Source organism: Pristiophorus japonicus, chromosome 7, assembly GCF_044704955.1.
Source record: "Pristiophorus japonicus isolate sPriJap1 chromosome 7, sPriJap1.hap1, whole genome shotgun sequence".
In the NCBI taxonomy this organism is placed as follows: Eukaryota; Metazoa; Chordata; class Chondrichthyes; family Pristiophoridae; genus Pristiophorus; species Pristiophorus japonicus.
The window spans coordinates 10146843-10173781 of NC_091983.1; the positions used below are offsets into that span (position 1 = coordinate 10146843).

General features: G+C 54.8%; 1 protein-coding gene across 1 annotated transcript in view; it reads left to right on the top strand.

The window, feature by feature from the left end:
• kcnq5a (potassium voltage-gated channel, KQT-like subfamily, member 5a) overlaps positions 1-26939 on the top strand; it is an 882808-nt gene that overhangs the window by 599510 nt on the left and 256359 nt on the right. The gene's annotated exons all lie outside the window — the stretch shown is intronic.

Below are 26939 nucleotides of genomic sequence, written 5' to 3' on the forward strand. Positions count from 1 at the left end.
TGATGTAAAATTGAACGGCGTGCCGGTATCTATGGAATTAGACACGGGTGCGAGTCAGTCAATTATGAGCCAGAGAACTTTTGAAAAGCTGTGGGACACCAAGGCCGTGAAACCCAAGCTGAGTCCAGTAAATGCAAAATTGCGTACCTACACCAAAGAGCTCATACCAATGATGCAGCAGTCAAGGTGTCGTACGATGGGGCGGTTCATGATCTCACGCTGTGGATCATTCCAGGCAATGGTCCAATGATGTTCGGCATGAGTTGGCTCGAAAAAATAAAGTGAAACTGGAACGATATTAAAGCTTTGTCAACAGTGGATGACACTTCGTGTGCTCAAATGCTGAGCAAATTTCCCTTGCTGTTTGAACCGGGCATCGGCAACTTCATGGGAGCCAAGGTGCAAATCCACCTGGACTTGGATGCAAGACCCGTCCATCACAAAGCCCGGGCGGTCCCTTACACGATGAGGGAGAAGGTCAAAATCGAACTGGACAGACTCCAACATGAAGAGGTCATTTCACCGGTCGAATTTAACGAATGGGCCAGTCCCATTGCTCCTGTGCTGAAGAGTGATGGCACTGTCAGGATTTGTGGAGACTACAAGGTTACGATCAACCGAGTTTCGAAACAGGATCAGTACCCGTTACCAAAGACTGATGACCTGTTTGCAACACTAGCCGGGGGAAAGTCGTTCACCAAATTGGATCTGACATCGGCCAATATAACACAGGAGCTTGTCAAATCGTCGAAGAAACTTACATGCATCAATACGCATAAAGGGCTGTTCATTTACAACAGGTGTCTTTCGGAATTCGCTCAGCTGCAGCCATATTTCAGGGAAACATGGAGAGTTTACTGAAGTCCGTCCCTAGAACCGTGGTGTTCCAAGACGACATTCTGGTCACAGGTAATGACACTGCCAAACACCTGCACAACCTGGAAGAGGTTCTACGTCGTCTGGACAAAATGGGGCTCAGGCTGAAATGTTCAAAGTGCGTCTTTATGGCACTGGAAGTCGAATTCCTGGGAAGGAAGATTGCTGCAGACAGCATCAGGCCGACGGACTCAAAAACAGAGGCCATCAAAAATGCACCCAGACCCCAGAATGTGGTGGAGCTGCATTTGTTCCTTGGTCTTCTCAACTACTTCGGTAATTTCTTACCTAAATTGAGCACATTATTAGAGCCACTGCACATGCTGCTATGAAAAGGCGACAACTGGGTTTGGGGTGTGTCTCAAGACAGGACCTTCGAGAAGGCTAGAAATCTGCTTTGTTCCAACAAATTGCAGCTACATTATGACCCGTGCAAGCATTTAGTATTGGCCTGTGACATGGGGTTGGTTGCGTGCTCCAAAATCAAATGAGTCGGGCAAACTACAACCCATTGCGTACGCATCGAGAAGCATGTCTAAAGCGGAAAGAGCCTATGGCATGGTAGAGAAAGAAGCTTTAGCCTGCGTATATGGGGTTAAAAAGATGCACCAGGATCTGTTTGGGCTTCATTTCGAGCTTGAAACCAATCACAAGCCGCTCATATCTTTGTTTTCAGAGCATAGAGGTATCAATACCAACGCATCGTCCTGCATCCAGAGGTGGGCGCTGACATTATCTGCCTATGATTATGTCATTCGCCATACACCTGGCACCGAGAATTGTATCGATGCATTGAGCCGTTTACCGTTGCCCACGCCGGAGGTGGAAACGCCCGTAGACCTACTGTTGTTCATGGATGCCTTTGAGACTGAAGGGTCGCCTGTCACTGCTCAACAAGTTAGGACCTGGACCAGCCAGGATCCAATCGGTTGTAAAAGGTTGTGTCCTTAGTGGTGATTGGTCGACCATTCACAGCGAAGTGTGTGATGAGATCAAACCTTACAACCGTCGCAAAGGCGAACTATCCGTTCAATCTGATTGTTTGCTATGGGGTAATCGTGTTGTTATGCCCAAGAAAGGCAGGGAGAGATTTGTACGGGATTTACACAGTACCCATCCCGGTATTGTGGTCTCACATTTGATGGCCTGGCATTGACTCTGATTTTCAATCATGTGCGCATGAGTGCAACACTTGCATGCATTTAAGCAATGCACCAGTGGAATCTCCGCTAAGTCTGTGGTCATGGCCATCCAAACTATGGTCGAGGATCTACATCGACTATGTAGATCCTTTCCTGGGCAAAATGTTTTTGGTGGTGGTGGATGCGTATTCCAAATGGATAGAATGTGTAATCATGTCATCCAGCACATCCACAGCCACCATCGAGAGCCTTCGTGCCATGTTCGCCACTCATGGTCTGCCTGACATCAGTGTAAGCATCAACGGATCGTGCTTCACGAGTTTGGAGTTTCAAGGGTTTATGAGACTCAATGGTATCAAGCATGTAAGGTCAGCACCATTCAAACCCGCGTCCAATGGTCAAGCAGAGCGGGCCGTCCAAACCATCAAGCAGAGCCTGAAACGTGCAACTCATGGTTCTTTGCAGAGTCGCTTGTCATGCATATTACTTAGTTACAGGACGAGACCCCAAATACTTACCGGGGTCTCCCCCGCTGAACTGTTGATGAAGAGAGGTCTCAAGACCAGACTCTCGCTTGTCCACCCTGATCTTAACGATCACATCGAAAACAGACATCAACATCAGCAGTGGTATCATGATCGCACTGCCGTGTCATGTGACATCTCTATCAATGATCCTGTATATGTGCTAAATTATAGTCAAGGCCCCAAGTGGGTCACTGGCACTGTTACGGCCAAGGAGGGTAACAGGGTGCTTAATGTCAGGCTCACTAATGGGCAAACATGCAGGAAGCACATTGATCAGATGAAATTGCGGCACACAGACGAACCGCAACAGCTTGAAGAAGACACCATCAATGACCAACCGATTCATATTCAGCCATCAGAAGACCCTGCTGTTGTCAATAAATCTGGAGCTTCAATCCCCGACATGGACACTACCACTCCCATTAGATCGGCTACCCAGCCTCAAGCCATGAATGACTCGGAGAGCTCACCCAGATCTGGAATTGAACTGAGAAGATCAACTAGGGAGCGGAAAGCCTCGGACCATCTCAATTTGTAAATAGGACTGATACCAGGATCTTAGGGGGGGGGGGGAAATGATGTAATGTATGTATGTCTGGGTTTACTTGCCACCAGGGGGAGCGACTGTCGGAGGTCATTGGGCCACAGACACACTCGTGCAGCCCTTGTATATAAAGAAAGCCTCCATGTTTAATCTCACTTTGAGAGCTAATAAAGTAGAATCACCTGATTGAGTTCATGGTACTAAGCCTATTGAGTTATAGCATACGCAATAGTGTCCTGCTTCTCCGAAAGAAAAATGTCAACTTTTCTGTTCTGCAACGGTGCCAATTTGGATGTGGGGACTGTGCCGCGATCACTCAGCCTGGCACTCTGCTGGAGCACAAGTCTGATCGCGGCATGCCCGCTCCCCGGTGATCCAGAAAGGATCCTTTTTAATCTGCAGAGTATGCAGCTTGGTCCCTGCTCTTCAATTCAGGGAAGAGCTCCTTCTACATGGCCCAGTGCATAGTGCTCCCGAGCCCCGTGCCCCGCTCCCAAACCTCGCGCCCCGCTCCCGAGCCCCGTGCCACGTTCCCGAACCTTGCGCCCAAACCTCGCGCCCCGCTCCCGAGCCCCGTGCCACGTTCCCGAACCTTGCGCCCAAACCTCGCGCCCCGCTTCCGAGCCCCGCTCCCGAACCTCGCACCCCACTCCCGAGCCCTGCGCCCCGTTCCCGAGCCCCATGCCCCACTCCCGAGCCCTGCGCCCCGTTCCCGAGCCTCGCGCCTCACTCCCGAGCCCTGCACCCCGTTCCCGAGCCTCGTGCCCTGCTCCCAAGCCCTGCTCCTGAGCCACGCTCCCCGCTCCCGTGCCCTGCTCCCGAGCCACGCTCCCGAACCTCGTGCCCCGTTCCCGAGCCCCGCTCCCGAGCCTCGCGCCCCACTCCCGAGCCCTGCGCCCCGTTCCCGAGCCTCGCGCCCCACTCCCGAGCCCTGCGCCCTGTTCCCGAGCCCCGCGCCCCGCTCCCGAGCCCCGCTCCCGAGCCTCGCGCCCCACTCCCGAGCCCTGCGCCCCGTTCCCGAGCCTCGCGCCCCGCTCCCAAGCCCCGCTCCCGAGCCTTGCGCCCCACTCCCGAGCCCTGCGCCCCGTTCCCGAGCCTCGCGCCCCGCTCCCGAGCCCTGCGCCCCGTTCCCGAGCCTCGCGCCCCGCTCCCGAGCCCCGCTCCCGAGCCTCGCGCCCCACTCCCGAGCCCTGTGCCCCGTTCCCGAGCCTCGCGCCCCACTCCCGAGCCCTGCGCCCTGTTCCCGAGCCCCGAGCCCCGCTCCCGAGCCTCGCACCCCGTTCCCGAGCCTCGCGCCCCACTCCCGAGCCCTGCGCCCCGTTCCCGAGCCTCGCGCCCCGCTCCCGAGCCCTGCGCCCCGTTCCCGAGCCTCGCGCCCCGCTCCCGAGCCCCGCTCCCGAGCCTCGCGCCCCACTCCCGAGCCCTGCGCCCCGTTCCCGAGCCTCGCGCCCCGCTCCCGAGCCCCGCTCCCGAGCCTCGCGCCCCACTCCCGAGCCCTGCGCCCCGTTCCCGAGCCTCGCACCCCACTCCCGAGCCCCGCTCCCGAGCCTCGCGCCCCGTTCCTGAGCCCTGCGCCCCGTTCCCGAGCCTCGCGCCCCACTCCCGTGCCCTACGCCCTGCTCCTGAGCCCTGCTCCCGAGCCCCGCGTCCTGCTCCCGAGCCTTGCGCCTGCGCCCCGCTCCCGAGCCACGTGCCCTGCCTCCGCGCCCCGCTCCCGAGCCTCGCGCTCCACTCCCGAGCCCTGCGCCCCGTTCCCGAGCCTCGCGCCCCACTCCTGAGCCCTGCGCCCTGTTCCCGAGCCTCGCGCCCCGCTCCCGAGCCCCGCTCCCGAGCCTCGCGCCCCACTCCCGAGCCCTGCGCCCCGTTCCCGAGCCCTGCGCCCCGTTCCCGAGCCTCGCGCCCCACTCCCGTGCCCTACGCCCTGCTCCTGAGCCCTGCTCCCGAGCCCCGCGTCCTGCTCCCGAGCCTTGCGCCTGCGCCCCGCTCCCGAGCCACGTGCCCCGCCTCCGCGCACCGCTCCCGAGCCTCGCGCTCCACTCCCGAGCCCTGCGCCCCGTTCCCGAGCCTCGCGCCCCGCTCCCGAGCCCCGCTCCCGAGCCTCGCTCCCCACTCCCGAGCCCTGCGCCCCGTTCCCGAGCCTCGCGCCCCACTCCCGAGCCCTGCGCCCTGTTCCCGAGCCCCGAGCCCCGCTCCCGAGCCTCGCGCCCCACTCCCGAGCCCTGCGCCCCGTTCCCGAGCCTCGCGCCCCGCTCCCGAGCCCTGCGCCCCGTTCCCGAGCCTCGCGCCCCGCTCCCGAGCCCCGCTCCCGAGCCTCGCGCCCCACTCCCGAGCCCTGCGCCCCGTTCCCGAGCCTCGCGCCCCGTTCCCGAGCCTCGCGCCCCGCTCCCGAGCCCTGCGCCCCGTTCCCAAGCCTCGCGCCCCGCTCCCGAGCCCCGCTCCCGAGCCTCGTGCCCCACTCCCGAGCCCTGCGCCCCGTTCCCGAGCCTCGCGCCCCACTCCCGTGCCCTACGCCCTGCTCCTGAGCCCTGCTCCCGAGCCCCGCGTCCTGCTCCCGAGCCTTGCGCCTGCGCCCCGCTCCCGAGCCACGTGCCCCGCCTCCGCGCACCGCTCCCGAGCCTCGCGCTCCACTCCCGAGCCCTGCGTCCCGTTCCCGAGCCTCGCGCCCCACTCCCGAGCCCTGCGCCCCGTTCCCGAGCCTCGCGCCCCACTCCCGAGCCCTGCGTCCCGTTCCCGAGCCTCGCGCCGCACTCCCGAGCCCTGCGTCCCGTTCCCGAGCCTCGCGCCCCACTCCCGAGCCCTGCGTCCCGTTCCCGAGCCTCGCGCCCCACTCCCGAGCCCTGCGTCCCGTTCCCGAGCCTCGCGCCCCACTCCCGAGCCCTGCGTCCCGTTCCCGAGCCTCGCGCCCCGCTCCCGAGCCCCGCTCCCGAGCCTCGCGCCCCACTCCCGAGCCCTGCGCCCCGTTCCCGAGCCTCGCGCCCCGTTCCCGAGCCTCGCGCCCCGCTCCCGAGCCCTGCGCCCCGTTCCCAAGCCTCGCGCCCCGCTCCCGAGCCCTGCGCCCTGTTCCCGAGCCCCGCTCCCGAGCCTCGCGCCCCACTCCCGAGCCCTGCGCCCCGTTCCAGAGCCTCGCGCCCCGCTCCCGAGCCCTGCGCCCCGTTCCCGAGCCTCGCGCCCCGCTCCCGAGCCCCGCTCCCGAGCCTCGCGCCCCACTCCCGAGCCCTGCGCCCCGTTCCCGAGCCTCGCGCCCCGTTCCCGAGCCTCGCGCCCCGCTCCCGAGCCCTGCGCCCCGTTCCCAAGCCTCGCGCCCCGCTCCCGAGCCCCGCTCCCGAGCCTCGTGCCCCACTCCCGAGCCCTGCGCCCCGTTCCCGAGCCTCGCGCCCCACTCCCGTGCCCTACGCCCTGCTCCTGAGCCCTGCTCCCGAGCCCCGCGTCCTGCTCCCGAGCCTTGCGCCTGCGCCCCGCTCCCGAGCCACGTGCCCCGCCTCCGCGCACCGCTCCCGAGCCTCGCGCTCCACTCCCGAGCCCTGCGTCCCGTTCCCGAGCCTCGCGCCCCACTCCCGAGCCCTGCGCCCCGTTCCCGAGCCTCGCGCCCCACTCCCGAGCCCTGCGCCCCGTTCCCGAGCCTCGCGCCCCACTCCCGAGCCCTGCGTCCCGTTCCCGAGCCTCGCGCCCCACTCCCGAGCCCTGCGCCTCGTTCCCGAGCCTCGCGCCCCACTCCCGAGCCCTGCGTCCCGTTCCCGAGCCTCGCGCCCCACTCCCGAGCCCTGCGTCCCGTTCCCGAGCCTCGCGCCCCACTCCCGAGCCCTGCGCCCCGTTCCCGAGCCTCGCGCCCCACTCCCGAGCCCTGCGCCCCGTTCCCGAGCCTCGCGCCCCACTCCCGAGCCCTGCGTCCCGTTCCCGAGCCTCACGCCCCACTCCCGAGTCCTGCGCCTCGTTCCCGAGCCTCGCGCCCCACTCCCGAGCCCTGCGCCTCGTTCCCGAGCCTCGCGCCCCACTCCCGAGCCCTGCGCCCCGTTCCCGAGCCTCGCGCCCCACTCCCGAGCCCTGCGCACCGTTCCCGAGCCTCGCGCCGCACTCCCGAGCCCTGCGTCCCGTTCCCGAGCCTCGCGCCCCACTCCCGAGCCCTGCGTCCCGTTCCCGAGCCTCGCGCCCCACTCCCGAGCCCTGCGCCCCGTTCCCGAGCCTCGCGCCCCACTCCCGAGCCCTGCGCCCCGTTCCCGAGCCTCGCGCCCCACTCCCGAGCCCTGCGCCTCGTTCCCGAGCCTCGCGCCCCACTCCCGAGCCCTGCGCCCCGTTCCCGAGCCTCGCGCCCCACTCCCGAGCCCTGCGCCTCGTTCCCGAGCCTCGCGCCCCACTCCCGAGCCCTGCGCCCCGTTCCCGAGCCTCGCGCCCCACTCCCGTGCCCTACGCCCTGCTCCTGAGCCCTGCTCCCGAGCCCCGCGTCCTGCTCCCGAGCCTTGCTCCCTGCTCCCTGTTCAGAGTCTCGCGACCCGCTCCCGGGCCCCGCTCCCGAGCCTCGCACCCCGTTCCCCCGCCTTGCGCTCTGCTCCCGAGCTCTGCTCCCGCGCCCCGCTCCCGAGCCACGTGCCCTGCCTCCGCGCACCGCTCCCAAGCCATGCGTCCCACTCCCAAGCCATGTGCCAGCCGATCGGGATGTTGTCTGGCATGGGCCGGGCCACTGGCCCAGCCCACACCCTCCCTGGTGGCCCAGAGGGTGCCACTAAAGAGGCTGCAGCGTTCGCAGTGGCCCTCCTCTTTAAAAGAGGTGGTACATCCGTGTCACTCTGAAGTCATTAGCTCCGCGCTGTTGTGTTGAGTGTCGCACTCTGTTAGCGCAATAACAACTTTCTTTCACAAAGATCCTAAGTCAGCGTGGGTGCTGGCACATACCACACCGGCAATTTAAAAAGAAGCTCATTCTAATGATTTGCTGCAAACCCAGCGCAGGACAAATTCAGCCCCTCAATGTTCAAACACCTTTACATTCTTCACTTTTGCTTCCGACTTCCCATTCTCAGCTTAAACCGATAGCCTCCTGACCGATGCCTGGGCAGAATGATACACAGCAGTTCTCCGCAAGATCCTACAAATCCCCTGGGAGGACAGACGCACCAACATTAGAATCCTCGACCAGGCCAACATCCCCAGCATTGAAGCACTGACCAAACTCGATCAGCTCCGCTGGGCAGGCCCCATTGTCCCCATGCCAGACACGATACTCCCTAAGCAAGCGCTCTACTCGGAACTCCTTCACGGCAAACGAGCCAAAGGTGGACAGAGGAAAGGTTACAAGGACACCCTCAAAGCCTCCCTGATAAAGTGCAACATCCCTGTTGTGTATGGAGAAAGAGTCAGACTGAACACTGTGAGCTCAAAGTAAAGTGTGACCTTAGTCTTTTATTGCAGATCTCCAGAGTGCCTCTCCAACCTGTGAAGCCTCCTTAAATACCTGTGCTCCCAAGGGATTCTGGGATCCCTTGGGACTCCAGTGGATGAGCCCTCTGGTGGCTGTACAGAGTAAATACAAGCTTACATATAGAACAACACTCTCCCTCAAAGTCAATAGTGTAACTATTTACAATGTGAGTCGATCTAGGGCCTTTCTTGCCCTGGTTGATTGTCTCGGTGTGAAAGGTGGTATTGTTGAATCATTTGTTGGGCCCTCGCTGGGCTGCTGTGCAGCTGGCCTTGTTGGGCTGCCTGGTGTGTTGGGCCCTGCTGGGCTGCTGTGGATGATGGGTTCTGCTTCGTGGTCAACCATGGTGCCAGTTGCCACTGGTGTGTATGTTGGGGGATCAATAAAGGTAGGGTCCAAGGTGGGTTGCTCAGGATAGTCCATGAATCTGAGTTTGATTTGGTCCAAGTGTTTCCGGTGAATGAGTCCATTTGAAAGTTTGACCCGAAACACCCTGTTCCCCTCTTTGGCCACGACAGTGCCGGGAAGCCACTTGGGACCTTGTCCATTACTGAATACAAATATAGGATAATTGATTTCAATCTCACGTGACACATTTGCGCTATCATGGTATGTACTTTGTTGAGGTCGCTTGCTCTCTACCTGTTCATGTAGATCAGGGTGAACCAATGATCTTATCTTAAATGCTCTTTTCATGAGCAGTTCAGCAAGTGGGATCCCAGTGAGTGAGTGGGGTCTCGTGCGGTAGCTAAGCAGGACTCGGGATAGGCAAGTCTACAGTGAGCCTTTAGTTACCCTCTTCAAGCCTTGCTTGATGATTTGCACTGCTCTCTCTGCCTGACCATTGGACGCTAGTTTAAACGGGGCAGATGTGACGTGTTTGATCCCGTTACGGATCATGAATTCTTTGAACCCAGCACTGGTAAACCATGGCCCGTTGTCACTCACCAGGACATCGGGCAGGCCGCGTGTGACAAACATGGCCTGTAGGCTTTCAGTAGTGGCAGTGGACGTGCTAGCCGACATTATCTCACATTCAATCCACTTGGAGTACGCGTCTACAACCACAAGGAACATTTTACCCAAGAACGGGCCTGCATAGTCAACGTGTACCCTAGACCATGGTTTGGAGGGCCAAGACCATAAACTTAGCGACGCCTCCCTGGGTACATTGCTTAACTGCAAGCACGTATTACATCTGTGAACGCAGGACTCTAAGTCCGCATCGATACCGGGCCACCACATGTGGGATCTAGCTATCGCTTTCATCATTACGATGCCTGGGTGGAATGAAGGTGTCTCTGCCCTTCTTGGGGACTACTACTCGATTGCCCCACAGAAGGCAGTCTGCCTGTACAGACATTTCATCTTTGCGCCGCTGGAACAGCTTTATCGCTTCCTGCATTTCCAGTGGGACATTGGACCAGTTCCCGTGAAGCACACAGCTTTTGACTAGAGATAATAAGGGGTCCTAGCTTGTCCAGGTTTTGATCTGCTGGGCAGTGACGGGTGATTGCTCACTCTCAAAAGCTTCCATAACCATGGCTAGATCTGCAGGCTGCGCCATTTCCACCCCCGTGGTGGGCAATGGCAGCCGACTGAGAGCATCGGCGAGTCCATTTAGTTCAACATTCAGCATTATTGGGGAACAATTCGTGGTGAATGTGTGCACCTCATGTACCTCTGCCTCCTCGATCTGAGGCTCTGCTTCGTCGTGATCCTCCGTGTATCTGTCCTCCTCTGCAACATGGTGGTTTGCAGGTTTAACAGACTTTGCAGCTCACCTGCACACTCGTTGGAGGTGTCCCATTGTTCCACAGCCCTTGCAAACGTACTCTTTGAATCAGCATGAATGGAAATGATGATCACCCCCGTAGCGGCAACAAGGTGTAAATGGCCTTGCGTTCATCACCTTTGATGGTGGACTCTGAGACATCTGCGGACGTGTAGCTGCAGGTAAGTGTGACCTGCCCTGTACGTTACGATTCAAAAATAACATCACTTTGTTCACAGTACTTGCAGCAGCACTTGTGTGCTGAGATATTTGCTTCATATGGTCACTGGTGGCAATGAACGCCTGGGCTATCGCTATGGCCTTACTCAAGCTTGGGGTCTCTACAGTCAAAAGTTTACGAAGTATGGTTTCGTGGCCAATGCCCAGTATGAAAAAGTCTCTGAGCATGTGCTCCAAATGTCCTTCAAATTCGCAATGTCCTGCAAGGCGTCTCAGCTCGGCGACATAACTCGCCACTTCCTGGCCTTCAGACCTTTTGTAGGTGTAGAACTGGTACCTCGCCATCAGAACGCTTACCTTCCGGTTCAAATGCTCTCGGACCAGTGTGCACAAATCGTCGTATGATTTCTCCGTGGGTTTCGCTGGAGTGAGCAGATTCTTCCTGAGGCCATACGTTGGTGCCCCACAGATGGTGAGGAGGATCGCTCTATGTTTGGCAGCGCTCTCTTCCCCATCTAGCTCATTGGCCATGAAGTATTGGTCGAGTCGTTCCACAAAAGTTTCTCAATCATCTCCCTCCGAGAATTTCTCCAGGATGCCCACTGTTCTCTGCATCTTTGGGTTCGCTATCTGTATCTCGTCGCCAGTTGTTGTGTATGGAGAAAGAGTCAGACCGAACATTGTGAGCTCAAAGTAAAGTGTGACCTTAGTCTTTTATTGCAGGTCTCCAGAGTGCCTCTCCAACCTGTGAAGCCTCCTTAAATACCTGTGCTCCCAAGGTATTCTGGGATCCCTTGGGACTCCAGGGGATGAGCCCTCTGGTGGCTGTACAGAGTAAATACAAGTTTACATATATAACACTTCCCTCTGACACTTGGGAGTCCCTGGCCTAAGACTGCCCTAAATGGAGGAAGTGCATCCGGGAGGGCGCTGAGCACCTCGAGTCTCATCGCCGGGAGCATGCAGAAATCAAGCGCAAGCAGCGGAAAGAGCATGCGGCAAACCTGTCCCACCCACCCCTTCCCTCAACGACTGTCTGTCCCACCTGTGACAGGGAGTGAGGTTCTCGTATTGGACTGTTCAGTCACCTAAGGACTCATTTTAAGAGTGGAAGCAAGCCTTCCTCGATTCCGAGGGACTGCCTATGATGATGATGATGACACAGCAGTATCCTGGGTCTCCGAGCCCATGCTCGTGGTAGTTTCTGTGGAGTAGCTGTTACAGAGAAATCGGGCCAATAGTCCCACTGTCAGTGTGTTGCAAAACTCAGACACAGTCTTTGATCGATCGATTCCCACCTTTAAAATCATGCAGTGCTTTCCATTCCTTGTGCCGAGAGTCACTGGTGAGTGAGTGTGGGAGTTGCATTGTTGTTACACAGTGCCACCTGGCTGAGCTGAAAATCCTCGTACACCTGCATTAATCCCTCCTGTCATGACACACTCGCAACATTGGAGTTTCTTTTCTCTCCGTTAATTATCCCGTCGTTTTGACACTGTTCAATTTAGAACAACTGAGGGGGAATCACTCCCTCTGTCGCTCCTGGTCCCAGTTTCATGGAGAAGGAGTTGTTCTCAATCCTGAGGCAGGGGAAAGGCAGTGATCACTCACAATATTGGGCAGTGAGGCGGAGAGTTCGCTCTCAGTGGGGAAGACATCACGCAGCATGTCTTCCAGCATGTTCCCGAACTTACACGGCTCAGCAAGACGTTGCTGGTCGGCGACAAATCCTGACACGTCCTGGCCCTCAGCATGAACATGCGTGTAGAAACGGTAGCGTGATATGATGATCCCCTTTTGTGGCTTCAGATGGTTACCCACCAAGTACACAGTTCCTCGTACCCTTTTTCTGCCGGACGTACAGGCGAAAGTAGATTCTTCATGAGGCCGTAAATTTTCAGACCACAAATGGTGAGGAGAACTCCTCTGCGCTTAACTCCGTAGGCCTCTGCCTCCATGCCGTTGGCCACAAAATACTGATCCAGGCAGTCGACAAAATCCACCCAATCCTCGCCCTCCACAAATCTCTCCAGAATTCCAACAGTGCCCATTGTGCATGCGAAGGTTCTTAAATTACCTCGTCGCCAATTGTAATGACTCAAGAGTCTGGTTACTGTAAACTCGCTCAGGTGCAACCTGATCCATCTTTATTCCAGCCCAAGAGAGCCAGCGTGACAAAGACACCCAGCTTATATACAGTTGACCAAGCACACATGCCACATGCGTACAGCCCGATGACCTCCGACCGCGGCGCCCTCTGGTGTCTGGTGACCCCCAAGCATTAATACGTAACAAAAGAGAGGACTGGAGAAAGCAGGGAAGGGGAGGGGTGGGTCGGGGCAGAAAGTAGAAAGAAAGACTTGCATTTATATAGCACCTTTTAAGACATCAGGACATCCCAAAGTGTTTCACAGCCAATGAAGTACTTTTGAAATGTAGTCACTGTTGCAATGTGGGAAACGCGGCAGCCAATTTATACACAGCAAGCTCCCACAAACAGCAGTGTGATAATGGCCAGAGGATGCTGATTGAGGGATAAATATTGGCCAGGACACCAGGGATAACTCCCATGCTCTTCTTTGAAAGAGTGCCGTGGGATCTTTTACATCCACCTGAGAGGGCAGACGGTGCCTCGGTTTAACGTCCCATCTGAAAGACAGCGGCTCCGATAGTGCAGCGCTCCCTCAGCACTGCACTGGAGTGTCAGCCTAGATTTTTGTGCTCAGGTCTCTGGAGTGGACTTGAACCCACAACCTTCTGACCCAGGTGAGAGTGCTGCCCACTGAGTGAGGAGAGGGGGGAAGCACAGGAGAATAGTAGTTACTGCACACTGACAGTAGCCGGGATACCTCACCAAATTACATGCTCTCAGTAGTTGATACTCCAATTATTTTTAGATGTTGTTGTTATGTAGAGATTTTAAAATGTCAACGGAACCACACTGATGACGGGACTGGGAGAGACATCCAGCAACTGTTTATATAAGACGCATTTTTTTGATGATGTAGAATTTGTATCCACAGATTAACATACTGCGAGCACTGAAATACTGTGTGGGGTTTAAAGTCCCTGGGCTCTTGTTAGCTATTTCTTGCAGCCAGTGAGATTTCCAACAACAATTTGTCTTTCTGACATAGAGTCTTTAAAAGCACAATACAGGAAATGTTACGGAAAATAGCCTCACCCTCAGCACCATTGCAAGATTCAACAATTCACCTTTACCCACACAAAATATTTAAAAGGTTCAGGAGTGAGGACTCCCAGTGACTCAGTCCCACACTGGGTAGTCCTGTTACCAGCTGAGCCACATGGGACAGAGAGATCCCAGCACCAACTGCTGCTTCCTGTTTCGTTAACTCAGCTCGATAAATTAGTGCTTGAGGTGATAAAAGGTACAGAAATCAGACCGACTCCTGCTCCTGAATGCGTGTACTGAATAGGGTGAAGGGATATGGGGATAAGGTGGGAAGGTGGCGTTGAGGGATATGGGGAGAGGTTGGTTGGTGGGGTTGAGGAAAAGGGGGAGAAGGTGGGTTTGAGGGATATGGAGAGAAGGTGGGGAGAAGGTGGGTAGGTGGAGTTAGGGATATGAGGAGAAGGTGGGTAGGTGGAGTTAGAGATATGAGGAGAAGGTGGAGTTAGGGATATGAGGAGAAGGTGGGTAGGTGGGGTGGATTGGGCAAGGGTTGGGTAGGTGGGTTTAGGGATAGGACATAGAAACATATTAAAACATAGAAAATAGTTGCAGGAGTAGGCCATTCGGCCCTTCGAGCCTGCACCACCATTCAATATGATCATGGCTGATCATGTAACTTCAGTACTTCATTCCTGCTTTCTCTCTATACCCCTTGATCCCTTTAGCCGTAAGAGCCACATCTAATTCTCTTTTGAATATATCTAACGAACTGGCCTCAACAACTTTCTGTGGTAGAGAATTCCAAATTCTCACAACTCTCTGAGTGAAGAAGTTTCTCCTCATCTCGGTTCTAAATGGCTTAACTCTTATCCTTAGACTGTGACCCCTGGTTCTGGACTTCCCCAGCATCTGGAACATTCTTCCTGCATCTAACCTGGGTTTAGGGATAGGGAAAGGGTTTTGTAGGTGGGTTTAGGGATAGAACAAGGGTTGTGTAGGTGGGGTTGTAGCTATGAAGATGACTGCAGCTGTTGACCCAAAGTGCTTTTGCTGTTTCGAAGGATGATCTTCTGGTGATTGTGTTGTATGTGAGCTGTATGTTTTCAGTACGATGGACTGGTATTGGTGGATACAATCAGCTGATCACCGATGGAACATGCACGAGTTATCTATTATGATTTGTGATTGCCAAAAATATAAAACCTTTTTCTTTTCACACACTTACAATAAATGATTGTTGTGGAAGCAGATGTTGTTGTGAGTGTGTGAGCCTGTCAATGGGGAGTTGGAAGTCACTAAACCTCAAGGAGAAATCTCTTACTCCAGCGGAGCAAGGGCTTGACTCCACCTGCAGAGAGTCTGTCCTTCTCTCCTCCCGCACCTCATCCTACATTCAGCAAGGTTCCTTCTCATCTCATCATCTCTCCCTCTCTCACCATCTCTCCCTCGTCCTCCTCTCACCACCTCTCCTCTCCCTCTCTCACCATCTCTCCCTCTTCTTCCTCTCACCAGCATCTCTTCTTGATTCTATGAGTGTCATTAGAAAGAAGAAAGAAACATTTGCATTTATATAGCGCCTTTCATAACCACCGGATGTCTCAAAGCGCTTTACAGCCAATGAAGTACTTTTTGGGGTGTAGTCACTGTTGTAATGTGGGAAACACGGCAGCCAATTTGTGCACAGCAAGCTCCCACAATCAGCAATATGATAATGACTCGACAAACTGTTTTTGTTATGTTGATTGCGGGATAAATATTGGCCAGGAAATAGTGCCAAGGGATCTTTTACGTCAACCTGAGAGGGCAGATGGGGCCTCAGTTTAACGCCTCATCTGAAAGACGGCACTCCCTCAGCACTGCACTGGAGTGTCAGTCTAGATTTATGTGCTCAAGTTCCTGGAGTGGGACTTGAACCCACAACCTTCTGACTCAGAGGCGAGTGTGCTACACTGAGCCACAGCTGACACCTTAAATTAGGGCTCTGAGCTTTCCGGTCTTGTTGATCCTGTTGTAAGTCCTGCCCGCCACACTGTTCCAAGCCTCTGATCCACACAGCGACTGCACCCTCTCCTACTGCATCTCGCTCCTTCCCCCTGTCTCAGTTTACTCTTCCTTCCACAGTCTACATGCTTTTACAGTCCATGCTTGGTGCTAGCTCCTGAATACAAGCTGAGGAGCCTTGTCCTGTGTTCCACTTTGGTAGACCTTGTGCTTTGGCTCCTGGCTTAGAAACATCTTCTTGCAACTTCCCTCTAATTCACTGAATCGGTCTGTAGCTGTGATATTGGTGTCAGAAAATTCACAAACTGCTGTGCATAAAGATGAAAGTGTGTTGGGTGTGATTGAACAGTAAGTTGTGGTGTGACCTACTCTTTATACCACACTTAATATTTTCAGGCTAATTAGCTGTTCTTGGCTATTTATACTCTTGTCTCTTAAATAAGATTTTTGGTGGATTACTGTCATTATTTATTGGCTGTCTGCAAACCCAGTGCAGCTAAAATTAAATGCTTTGTGTTGTTGTTGAATTGAGTTGTTTGATGTTAATACTAAGGTTACAGAGTTTTCTCCCTCCAGAACATTGGTCCAAACTTTTAGCTTTGACCAGGGAGGTGACCTGACCTGTAACGCTTTGAGGACTCATGGGAGGAACAGTTGCCTTTGCAAAGGCCTGAATTTAAACCACAAAAAATACAGAAACCCACAAAAGGTGGATTGTGAGAGCGAAGCAGAGAATGGTGGGAATGGGTGTCAGAGCAGTCACAAGCGGAATAAGGAAGATTGGGATTCAGCTCCTCATTCTGTGTAGTCTGAGCTGCCTGGGCCACAGAGCAGGCCCACCTTGGTGTGTGAGTTGGGACAGAGAGTCTGAGGGGCAGTTGAGAACTGGACGAGGAAGGCAGCTTAAACTGGTCTCCTCAGCTGAAGTGTATAAGCACAAACATTCACCTGGGGGAGTTGGAGTATCTGAGTGTCTGGTGCCTGGGGCCTGGGAGTCTGAAAGTCTGAGTGTCTGGGGCCTGGGGCCTGAGAGTCTGGAAGTCTGAGTGTCTGGGGCCTGGGGCCTGGGAGTCTGAGAGTCTGAGTGTCTGGGGCCTGGGAATCTGAGAGTCTGCGTGTCTGGGGCCTGGGTGTCTGAGAGTCTGGGGCCTGGGAGTCTGAGTGTCTGGGGCCTGGGGCCTGGAAATCTGAGAGTCTGAGTGTCTGGGGCCTGGGGCCTGGGAATCTGAGAGTCTGAGTGTCTGGGGCCTGGGGCCTGGGAATCTGAGTGTCTGGGGCCTGGGAGTCTAAGAGTCTGAGAGTCTGACTGTCTGGGGCCTGGGTGTCTGAGAATCTGGAGCCTGGGAGTCTGAGTGTCTGGGGCCTGGGTGTCTGAGAGTCTGAGTGTCTGGGGCCTGGGTGTCTGAGTCTGAGAGTCTGAGTGTCTGGGGCCTGGGAGTCTGAGAGTCCGGGTGTCTGAGAGTCTGGGTGTCTGGGAGTCCGGGTGTCTGGGTGTCCAGGAGTCTGGGTGTCTGGCTGTCTGAAAGTCTGGGTATCTGAGAGTCTGGGTGTCTGGGTGTCTGAGAGTCTGGGTGTCTGGGGCCTGGGGCCTGAGAGTCTGGAAGTCTGAGTGTCTGGGGCCTGGGGCCTGGGAGTCTGAGAGTCTGAGTGTCTGGGGCCTGGGAATCTGAGAGTCTGCGTGTCTGGGGCCTGGGTGTCTGAGAGTCTGGGGCCTGGGAGTCTGAGTGTCTGGGGCCTGGGGCCTGGAAATCTGAGAGTCTGAGTGTCTGGGGCCTGGGGCCTGGGAATCTGAGAGTCTGAGTGTCTGGGGCCTGGGGCCTGGGAATCTGAGTGTCTGGGGCCTGGGAGTCTAAGAGTCTGAGAGTCTGACTGTCTGGGGCCTGGGTGTCTGAGAATCTGGGGCCTGGGAGTCTGAGTGTCTGGGGCCTGGGTGTCTGAGAGTCTGAGTGTCTGGGGCCTGGGTGTCTGAGTCTGAGAGTCTGAGTGTCTGGGGCCTGGGAGTCTGAGAGTCCGGGTGTCTTGGAGTCTGGGTGTCTGGGAGTCTGGGTGTCTGAGAGTCTGGGTGTCTGAGAGGCTGGGTGTCTGAGAGTCCGGGAGTCCGGGTGTCTGAGAGTCTGGGTGTCTGGGAGTCCGGGTGTCTGGGTGTCCAGGAGTCTGGGTGTCTGGCTGTCTGAAAGTCTGGGTATCTGAGAGTCTGGGTGTCTGGGTGTCTGAGAGTCTGGGTGTCTGGGAGTCCGGGTGTCTGGGTGTCTGAGAGTCTGGGAGTCCGGGTGTCTGGGAGTGCAGGAGTCTGAGAGTCTGGGAGTCTGGGAGTCTGGGAGTCTGGGAGTCTGCGTGTCTGAGAGCCTGGGTGTCTGGGAATCAGGGTGTCTGGGTGTCTGGGAGTCCGTGAGTCTGGGTGTCTGGGAGTCCGGGTGTCTGGGTGTCCGGGAGTTGCGATCTTGGCTGGTTTCTATTCCCAGTCCATGGTCACTGAGCCCAGTTATCAGCCCATACTGTCTCTCCACTGGGATTAACGAGGGCGGGAAGCATGGAAACCTGAGTCATTACAGGTGGGTGGCTCGGACTTGCACACTGTGAAACAGTACCAGACCTTCTCTTTCAGGCACTGACTGACCAGCCATGACATTCTGTTTTTAAATATTCAAAACATTTTATTACAAAGAATTGTGATTTTTATGTGAGTGTGATTTCTGTTGCAGAATATATTGGTTCAGACTGATGCTGACATCACAGGCCTACCAAGGATGCTGATTCAGCCTCTCTGAAACAACATCAATTATGTCAGCTTGACTGTGCAGCTTAATTCCACTCTTGCACACTGCCAGATTCTGTAAGTCCCCAGACAGTGACATCTGCACGCACCCTTCAAAGAAAACATCCCGGAGAAAAACACTCCAAGATAAAGGTCGGCATGGGAATAGAGCAAAAGGGAACTGTATGTCGGTGGTGGGGGGCGGTAATATGTCCTTACTATACAGTCCAAATGCACACGAGGCCCATACTTGAGAGAAGGTCACTCTGTGACCAGTTACCTTTATTACCAAGACCTCAAGAGACAGATGGTGGGTGGAGCTTCCCCTTTTTATACCGGAAAGTCCAGGTTAGGAGTGTCTCCCACAAGTTTGCCCCCTGTGGTCAGTGTTCTCAAGGTGTACAACTTAGGTCAGCTTATACATGGGTTAAATGACAGTTAAATACATGACATTGGGATCACAGGTTAAGTCTCTCTGGTGGTTTACGCTCCCTTGTAGAGCGCCTGAGTTGGGGCTCCGGTTGTTGGGCGCTGGCCTGAGTGTCTGCTGTTTACGGTGCCTCAGGCCTGTCCGGACTGCCCACAGTGACTGGGCTCTCCTCCACTTGGTTCCGGTGTTCGGTCACCTGTGGTGCAGTAAGCTCTATGCCTTGTTCTTCCTCTGCTTCTTCTATGGGGTTGCTGAAACTCCTTTTTGTTTGATCCACGTGTTTGCGGCAGATTTGTCCATTGATAAGTTTAATTACCAAAACCCTATTTCCCTCTTTGGCAATCACAGTGCCTGCAAGCCATTTGGGCCCTGCAGTGTAATTAAGGACAAAAACAGGGTCATTTACATCAATACATCGCGCCCTCGCATTCCTGTCATGGTAGTCACATTGTGATTGACACCTGCTCTCAACAATTTCTTTCATAGTAGGGTGTATAAGGGATAACCTGGTTTTGAGCGTCCTTTTCATTAGCAGCTCTGCGGGTGGAACCCCTGTAAGTGAGTGTGGTCGGGATCTATTGGCCAACAGGAGATGTGATAAGCAGCTTTGTAGAGAACCCTCTTGGATTCTGAGCATCCCCTGTTTGATTATCTGCACTGCTCGTTCCGCCTGGCCATTTGAGGCCGGCTTGAACGGTGCCGTTCTGACATGGTTGATTCCATTGCCTGCCATGAAGTCCTGGAATTCATTGCTTGTGAAGCACGAGCCATTGTCGCTGACCAAGACGTCTGGTAGACCATGGGTGGCGAACATTGCCCGTAAACTTTCTACCATGGCAGAGGATGTGCTTGAATTTAAAATGGCACACTCAATCCATTTGGAGTAGGCGTCTACTACAACCAAAAACATTTTTCCCATGAAAGGACCTGCATAGTTCACATGGATGCGTGACCATGGCTTGGCGGGCCAGGACCAGGGGCTAAGGGGGGGCTTCCCTGGCTGCGTTGCCCAGCTGAGCACACGTGTTGCACCTGCGAACACAAAGTTCCAGGTCTGCATCTATCCCTGGCCACCAAACGTGTGGCCTGGCAATTGCCTTCATCATGACAATGCCTGGGTGCTCATTGTGAAGTTCTCTGATAAACACCTGTCTGCCCATCTGGGGCATGACTACTCGGTTTCCCCACAGTAGGCAATCGGCCTGAATCGAGAGTTCATCCTTGCACCTATGAAACGGTTTAAACTCCTCAGGTCATGCCCCGTACGCGGCTGCCCAGTCCCCATTCAGGACACATTTCTTAACTAAAGACAGTAGCGAGTCTTTATTTGTCCAGACTTTAATCTGACGGGCTGTCACAGGTGAGCTTCCGCTTCCGAAAGCTTCAACAGCCATGACCATCTCTGCATCGGTACAGTTTTCAGTGCCCGGTCTGTGCCGAATTGTGTCATCATAGGCGGCTAACATAAGTGCACACTGCTGTTTGCGGGCTGATGCATTCGCATTTATGGCCTTGTTGTCGGCCAAAAGGGACGTTAGGGGTTTGTGATCTGTCTCCAGCTCAAATTTCCTGCTAAACAGGTACTGGTGCATTTTTTTTACTGCACATACACATGCTAGCACTTCCTTTTCTACCATCGCGTAGCCCGTTTCTGTCCAGGACAGACTTCTGGAGGCATAAGCTACCGGCTGTAACTGACCATTGGCATTCACATGCTGCAACACACACCCGACCCCATAGGACAACGCATCACACGTTAAAACTAGTTTCTTTCACGGATCATATAACGTTAACGGTTTGTTGGAGCATAACAAATTGTGAGCTCTATCAAAAGCCCTTTCCTGGCTGTCCCCCCAGACCCATTGGCGACCTTTGTGTAGGAGCACGTGTAGCGGCTCTAGCAGCGTGCTCAATTTGGGAAGAAAGTTGCCAAAATAGTTCAGGAGTCCCAGGAACGAACGCAGCTCCGTCGTGTTACGGGGTCTGGGTGCTCTCTGGATCGCTTCCGTCTTGGATGCAGTAGGGCTGATCCCGTCTGCTGCTACCCTCACCCCCAGGAATTCTACCTCTGGAGCTAGGAAGACGCACTTCGCCTTTTTCAGTCGCAGCCCTACCCGGTCCAGTCTGCGTAGCACCTCCTCCAGGTTCTTCAGTATTGCGGCCCGTGATGAGGATGCCGTCTTGAAAAACCACCGTCCTTGGAATCGACTTGAGGAGGCTTTCCATATTTCGCTGAAAGATCGCGGCGGCCGAACGACTCCCGAACGGAAATCAGTTATACTCAAACAACCCCTTGTGTGTCGTGATGGTGGTCAGCTTCTTCGACTCAATCGCCAGCTCTTGGGTCATGTAAGCTGAGGTCAGGTCCAATTTTGAAAAAAGTTTGCCACCGGATAACGTCGGTAGTGGGTACTGGTCTTGGAGTGACACCCGATTGATGGTGGCCTTGTAATCGCCACATATCCTGACCGATCCATCCGCCTTGAGCACCAGAACGATCAGGTTCGCCCAGTCACTGAATTCGACTGGCGAGATGATGCCTTCCCTCAGCAGGCGGTCCAATTCGCATTCTATCTTTTCCCGCATCACATACGGCACCGGTCTGGCCTTGTGGTGTACTGGCCTGGCGTCCGGGTTTATGTGAATCACTAGCTTGGTCCCCATGAAAGTGCTGATGCCGCGTTGAAATAATGAGTCAAATTTGTCCAGGACCTGAGAGCATGATACTCGCTCCACAGAAGAAATTGCATTGACATCGCCCCATTTCCAGTTCATGACAGCCAGCCAACTCCTCCCCAGTAGTGCGGGACCGTCCCCCGGGACAATCCAGAGTGGCAACCTATCCTCCGAATCTTTGTGGGTCACGACTACCATGGCGCTGCCGAGAACCAGAATGATCTCCTTTGTATATGTCCATAGCTGTGCGTCAATCGGCAATAATTTTGGCTTCCTGGCCTTGGACACCCACAACCTTTCGAACTGTTTGATACTCATCAGGGACTGGCTGGCCCCCGTGTCTAGCTCCATTAATACTAGGATGCCACTGAGGAGCACTTTCATCATTATCGGTGGCATCCTGGTATATGAACTGTATATGTGCTCCACATGAACTCGCTGAACTTCAGCTTCCAGCGATTTCCCCCAGTATTCATTTGGCCTCGTAGGACTTACATCAGGCCCGTCCTCCTCGTACATCAACCTAGCTGCAGGCTTCCTGAACATACGCGCCAAGTGACCGCTGACGTTGCAGTTTCTGCAGGTATATTGCTGATACCTGCAACCTCTGGCTGGGTGTTTGCCTCCACACCTCCAGCATGAGCTAGAGGCCCCGTTGTTGGAAACCAAAGGTCCATTATCAGTCGATCTTCTCTGACTGTCTCTGTAACTGTCCTTAAGTGCACCATTGACAGGTGTTGATGGCCCGATTACTGGTTGCATTGTCAATTGCGATGGCATGAATCGCCGTTCAGTTAGCCATTGTCTTTGTTGAATTCCCCCTTTGGGTTCGACTGCATGCTGGGGCATGTCCGATTGCCCTTGTCTGCCTAGAGATCTGTGTGCCGCATTAACAATGTTGACTCCCTGGTCGTTTGCCGCATTTGAGCCAAGATTTTTGCTATAAATCATTCTGATCTTTTCCTCCCCTGAGATAATTGTCAGCTATCAGAGCCGCCGCTTCCAAGGTCAAGTCTTTGGTCTCAAACAGTTTCCTGAAAACCCCAGCGTGCCCGATGCCCTCAATAAAAAAGTCTCACAGCTTCTCCGCTCTGCATGCATCTGGGAACTTACATAGGCTCACCAGTCGCCTGAGATCTGCCACGAAGTCTGGAACGCTTTGCCCTTCTCGCCGCCGGTGCGTGTAAAACCGGTGTCTCGCCATGTGCATGCTGCTCGCCGGTTTATGGTGTTCCCCGATCAAATTACTGAGCTCTTCAAATGTCTTGTCCGCCGGCTTCTCTGGCGTGAGAAGGTCCTTCATCAGGGAGTACGTTCTGGATCCACAAACCATCAGGAGATGAGCCCTGCGTTTGTCGGCCCAATCCTGTCCCAACCATTCCTTAGTGACAAAACTTTGCTGCAGTCTCTCAATAAAGTCATCCCAATCACCAACACAGTACCTCTCTTCTGTGCTGCTCGTGGCCATGCTCGCGTGGTTTAAATCCCAGTTTCTCATCGCCAATAATATGTCCTTACTATACAGTATAAATGTACACGAGGCCCATGTTTGAGAGAAGGTCAGTCTGTGACCAGTTACCTTTATTACCCAGACCTCAAGAGGCAGACAGTGGGTGGAGCTTCCCCTTTTATACCGGAAAGTGCAGGTTAGGAGTGTCTCCCACAAGTTCGCCCCCTGTGGTCAGTGTTCTCAAGGTGTACAACTTTGGTCAGCTTATACATGGGTTACAATGATAGTTGAATACATGACAGGGGGAATGTTTAATGGGGAGTCCTGGTGATGCCACAGCCTGTGTGAGATCAGTGCAGGTGGTGAGAAACAGGCAGCAATTAACATTTAGACTTTTCCTCTATTATGGCTGACAAGGTTTTCCAGTTTCATGGTTCAGGCGCTGAAGGGGCAAGGGGGTAAGGGCAAGGGTCAGTGGGGAAGGGGCAAACGCGCCAGGGGATGGGCGATGGGGAGCGGACAGGAGGGAGGGACGGTGGAGGTGGGGCGGTGGGGAGGAGTAGGAAGGAGGCACGGAGGATCAGGGGTGGTGGGGAGGGGGAAGAGACAGGGTCAATTGAGGAGAGTCAAAGGGTCCATGGCGGTGGGGAAGGGCTGAGAGGGAAGGACAAGGATCAATGGGGGAAGGGTGAGGGGAAGGGGATAGCGTTCTTGACCAGGCCAACATCCCCAGCATCGAGGTACTGACCACACTCGGCCAGCTCCGCTGGGCAGGCCACATTATTCGCATGCCTGACAGAAGACTCCCAAAGCAAGCGCTCTACTTGGAATTCCTACATGGCAAGCGAGCCCCAGGTGGGCAGTGGAAACGTTGCAAGAACACCCTCAATGCCTCCTTGATAAAGTGCAACATCCCCACCGACACCTGGGAATCCCTGACCAGAGACTGTCCGAAGTGGATGAAGTGCATCCGGGAGGGCACTGAGCACCTCGAGTCTCTTCGCCGAGAGAATGTAGAAACCAAGCGCAGGCAGCGGAAAGAGCGTGCGGTAAACCTGTCCCATCCAAACTTTCCTTCAACCACTGTGACAGAGACTGTAAATCCTGTATTCGACCTGAAAACTCACTTTTAGAGTGGAAGCAATCTTCCTCGATTTCGAGTGACTGCTTATGATGATGGGTGAGGGGAGATGGGGAGGTACGACGGTCGTGGTGAAGGGGAGAGTGTTAGCGAGGGAGGGTCGGAGGGGGAGAAATGGAGAGGTGAGGGCCATGGAGGAGGTGCGAAGGTTTGTTGCGGGGTGTGAGGATTCGAAGCCCTCCTCCGATTCTAACAACGCCACCAATTGTAACCCAAACCCTAACCCGAACCCGAACTCTAACCCTAACCCTGGTTCTAATCCCTACCTGATTCTAACCCTAACCCTTACCCTAACCGCTCCCCAATTCTAACTTCTCCCATGATTCTAACCCCGCCCTTATTTTAACCCCGCCCCAGATTCTGCGCATCCCCCGATTATAACTCCTCCCCTGAGTCGAACCCCGTCCTGATTCTAACCCCGCCCCAGATTCTGCCAATCCCCCGATTATAACTCCTCCCCTGAGTCCAACCCTGTCCTGATTCTAACCCCGCCCCCGATCCTAACCCCACCCCTGATTCCAACATCTCCCCTGATTCGAATCCCCCCGATTCTAGTCCCTCCCTTGATTCTAACCCCTACCTGATTCTAACCCCGCCCCGATTCTAATCCCTCCCCTTATTCTAACCCCGCCCCTGATTCTAACCCCACCCTCGATTCTAACCCCGCCTCTGATTCGAACCCCTCCCCTGATTCTAACCACGCCCTGATTCTAACCCCGCTCCAATTCTAATCCCTCCCCTGATTCTAATCCCTCCCCTGATTCTAACCCCGCCCCAATTCAAACTCCTCCCCTGATTCTAATCCCTCCCCTGATTCTAATCCCGCCCCTGATTCTAACCCCTCCCCTGATTCTAACCCCGCCCCCGATTCTAACCCCGCCTCTGATTCGAAACCATCCCATGATTCTAACCCCTCCCTGATTCTAACCCCTTCCTGATTCTAACCCATCCCCTGATTTTAACAATTCCCCTAATTCTAACCCCGCCCCAATTCCAATTCCTCCCCGATTCCAACCCCGCCCCTGATTCTACTCATCTCCTGATTCTAAACCCTCCCTGATTCTAACCCCCTCACTGATTCTAGCCCATCCCCCGATTCTAACAGATCCCATGATTCTAACCCCTCCCTGATTCTAACCCCTCCCCTGATTCTAACCCCTCCCCTGATTCTAACCTATCCCCTGATTCTATCCCCTCCCCTGATTCTAACCCATCCCCTGATTCTAACCCATCCCCTGATTCTATCGCCTACCCTGATTCTAACCCATCCCCTGATTCTAACCCATCCCCTGATTCTAACCCCTTCCTGATTCTAACCCATCCCTTGATTCTAACTCATCCCCTGATTCTAACCCCTTCCTGATTCTAACCCATCCCCTGATTCTAACCCATCCCCTGATTCTAACACATCCCCTGATTCTATTCCCTCCCCTGATTCTATCCCCTTCCTGATTCTAAGCCCTCCCCTGATTATAACCCCTTCCTGATTCTAACCCCTCCCCTGATTCTAACCCCTTCCTGATTCTATCCCCTCCCCTGATTCTAACCCCTCCCCTGATTCTAACCCCTCCCCTGATTCTAACCCCTTCCTGATTCTATCCCCTCCCCTGATTCTAACCCCTCCCCTGATTCTAACCCCTTCCTGATTCTAACCCATCCTCTGATTCTAACTCCTTCCCGATTCTAACCCATCCCCTGATTCTAATCCCTCCCCTGATTCTAATCCCTCCCCTGATTCTAATCCCTCCCCTGATTCTATCCCCTTCCTGATTCTAAGCCCTCCCCTGATTATAACCCCTTCCTGATTCTAACCCCGCCCACGATTCTAATCCTGCCTCTGATTCTAACCCCTCCCCTGATTCTAATCCGTACCCTGATTCTAATCCCTCCCCTGATTCTAATCCCTCCCCTGATTCTAACCCCTCCACTGATTCTAAACCCTCCCCTGATTCTAACCCCTCCCCTGATTCTATCCCCTCCCCTGATTCTAACCCATCCTCTGATTCTAGCCCCGCCCACGATTCTAATCCTGCCTCTGATTCTAACCCCTCCCCTGATTCTAATCCCTACCCTGATTCTAATCCCTCCCCTGATTCTAACCCCTCCCCTGATTCTAATCCCTCCCCTGATTCTAACCCCTCCCTGATTCTAACCCCTCCCCTGATTCAAACCCCTCCCCTGATTCTAAACCCTCCCCTGATTCTAATCCCTCCCCTGATTCTAACCCCTCCCCTGATTCTAATCCCTCCCCTGATTCTAACCCCTCCCCTGATTCTCACCCCTCCCCAATTCTAACCCCTCCCTGATTCTAACCCCTCCCCTGATTCAAACCCCTCCCCTGATTCAAACCCCTCCCCTGATTCTAACCCCTCCCCTGATTCTAATCCCTCCCCTGATTCTAACCATTCCCTGATTCTAATCCCTCCCCTGATTCTAAACCCTGCCTGATACTAACCCCTCCCCAATTCTAACCCCTCGCAGATTCAAATCCCTCCCCTGATTCTAACCCCTCCCCTGATTCTAATCCCTCCCCTGATTCTAACCCATCCCCTGATTCAAATCCCTCCCCTGATTCAAATCCCTCCCCTGATTCTAACCCCTCCCCTGATTCTAATCCCTCCCCTGATTCTAACCCATCCCCTGATTCAAATCCCTCCCCTGATTCTAACCCCTCCTCTGATTCTAACCTCTCCCCAGATTCTAACCCCGCCTCTGATTCTAACCCATCCCCTGATTCTAACCCCGCCTCTGATTCGAACCCCTACCCTGATTCTAACCCCTCCCCTGATTCTATCCCCTCCCCTGATTCTAACCCCTCCCCTGATTCTAACCCAATCCCTGATTCTAACCCATCCCCTGATTCTAACCCCGCCTCTGATTCTAACCCCTCCCCT